The sequence below is a fragment of the Penaeus chinensis genome, chromosome 2, assembly GCF_019202785.1.
Source record: "Penaeus chinensis breed Huanghai No. 1 chromosome 2, ASM1920278v2, whole genome shotgun sequence".
Taxonomy (NCBI): Eukaryota; Metazoa; Arthropoda; class Malacostraca; order Decapoda; family Penaeidae; genus Penaeus; species Penaeus chinensis.
In genome coordinates, this window is record NC_061820.1 from 27854585 (window position 1) to 27857084 (window position 2500).

The 2500-nt window shown below is 38.8% G+C and overlaps 1 protein-coding gene across 1 annotated transcript in view; it reads left to right on the forward strand.

Moving 5' to 3' along the window:
- The window catches only part of LOC125034549 (carbonic anhydrase-related protein 10-like), a 141607-nt gene that overhangs the window by 137405 nt on the left and 1702 nt on the right, over window positions 1-2500 (forward strand). Inside the window, exon 9 of the mRNA XM_047626433.1 lies at window positions 1-2500. This exon is cut by the window's left edge and continues 193 nt beyond it; it is cut by the window's right edge and continues 1702 nt beyond it. The gene's annotated coding sequence lies outside the window, so the exon portion shown is untranslated.

The window sequence follows — 2500 nt, forward strand, 5'->3', positions numbered from 1 at the left end:
GCTTGCAGCAAGATTTAGCATACTTTAATTATATTATAGATACATATATAGCAAACCAATGTCCTGAGCCAGAGACAGAAAACAAGAAAGATGAAAGAAAATAGAAAAACAAATAAGGTGCTTTTTTTTACAACTATGACGACACGCATTATGCGCTTAACAGGCGTAGCTTGTTATTCGCTAACCGCAGGAAAATCTGCCACCTCATCATACCTGAAGGGACAATAGCTCCATGGACGCAGTGTGTGCAAGGGATGCCTAAGTATGTGACTACACTTCCTTAGCAAGTGGACATTGACTCCCAAGTGAGATGTCCTATTATGTGTTAGCTGTAAAATGCAAAAAACTTCAGTGGCTAGAGTAGCCAATATAAAGATCTTTTGTGAGCTATATTTCAGTTGTAAATTCGCAATTCGCTGCTGTGACTTGCCATAAGGGAAAGAAGAAAGGAAAAGAAAAATATATAAATATATTTCATAGATTTCAAATGTTATTTTTTATCGAAAATACCCTACAAATTGTACAGAATAATCCATGGCTCGCGCCTGTCTACTAGAAAGGCATAATGGATATGAATTGTATTTTTTTGTTCATTGGCGCACCTTGAAATGACTAGGTGAATGAATATCTAGCAATAACGGTTTTAGTCATTTGCCATAGTACTATGAACGATATTCTGAAGTTAATAGTTTATCAGAATGAATATTAAAGAAAATCTATCAAGATTCTGTTTTACCGAAGAAGTTTAGGCTTAACAGTGCAGATCTGTTGTGTAATAGTCTCATCGTTATTTATCTGGTGATAGAAATTTCAGAGCAGAAGTGAGGCACCACTAAGAAAAGCATTTGCAAGAATGGAAATCATTTATGATAAAAGTGATAAATCATAGAACTGTTATTCCTCGGGCTTCAAAGCTTGAATTTATTTTGAAGCACGGACTCCGTTCACATAAACGAAAGACTGCAATTGCACAGTAAGAATATGCTAGGCTTGATTTCTTAATAATAATAAACAAAAATGGAATAAGTTTTCTGTTTCATGGATTTGGAATGCATAGCGTGTGGTGATGAAACTACCTGTGTGTTTATGAGTTATGTGTATATAAAGTATATGACTATATACTTACATATAGACCTTCAAGCAATCACATTTTTTTAAGCCCGCACATAGATTGGTTTTGGATTGTGCATGGCTCTGATGATAACAATAACGCATTTATCCACTCTTTTCGCTATGTTCTGATAAAGGCCAGTGTTGTTGATTTTTTTGCAATAAATAATCTGCAGACAAAATGGACTCCAACTTAAACCAAAATGATAAACAAAATGAAACTTCAAGGACAACGCAGTGAAATTTTACTAAGGGATGAAACCATAGCATTAACATGGACTGACTGAGGTCACCTCGGTGACTGGGTGACCCTTTCAATCCCAAGTCCTTCCGGAGTTAAAAGGTCAGGTCAGGCTGCCTTGTCTTATGAACTATTTTTTGTCTAACTTTCTCTATAGACATGTAACTTTCCGGCACGACAACCAGGAGCCTTGCAGGAAGTGCTACGCGATACCTTCCGGTTTATTTTTAAGCTTTTAAAAAACATTGTAGTCATGTTAAGGAATTCCTCGGGAGAAAGGATGCGGCTCTGAAGCTCTCTGTATTTGGCATCATACATACTCTTGCATGTCTGGTGTCTGTCTGCCTGTATCTCTGTACCTACCACTATCTCTGCCCTTGTCTTCGCTCGGTAATTGGGTGCACTTCAGTGTATTGACATTTGGTTTAATGGAATGCTGCGCATAAATGTGGCTGACTGCATACAGAAAATATATAGATCCGCGTGGGTAAAGCTAGACATAAAGTTACAGTAGAAATCAAACACGTCCTTTGGTTCTTAAAATCATATCATATGGAAATAAATCTTAAGTATTGGAAAACATGAAAATGAGGCCAAAAACAATATTTTCCAAATTTTGCAGTCCATATGTTTAAAATTCATACTCCATACTCCGTTGAAAGTTTTCACATTAAACAAAACAAAAAGGGGGTTCCTCAAAATGCATAATAATATTAATACAGTTTTAAAATGTTCCACACCATATTGACCCCCCCCCCCCCCGCCAAAAATACGGACGTAAAATAGTACACAGAAGTGGACCCTGTGAGGAAGAGGGCACTTTGTGCATCTCGCAGCCGCGCCACGCCAATCATAGAGCCAAAAGACAATTGTGAACTGCTGCTTATGGTCGGTAACCGCTGTTGGTGTCAGTGTAGAGCGCTAGTGCCACAGGAAAGTGCTGACGTAACAGTGCCGTTGTTACTACCAGTGTTGTCGCGAAGGCCAAACGCCATGAACTTGTCCCGCATCACACTCTTGGCAGGAAGGCCCACTCTTGCCCTCCCTTTTCTGTAGTGACATTGTATCCCAGAAACGAATTTCCAACCATGATGGCAAACATTGGAAGTGCTGGAAGGGGAATCGTGCCTCTCACGCACACCGGAAAGT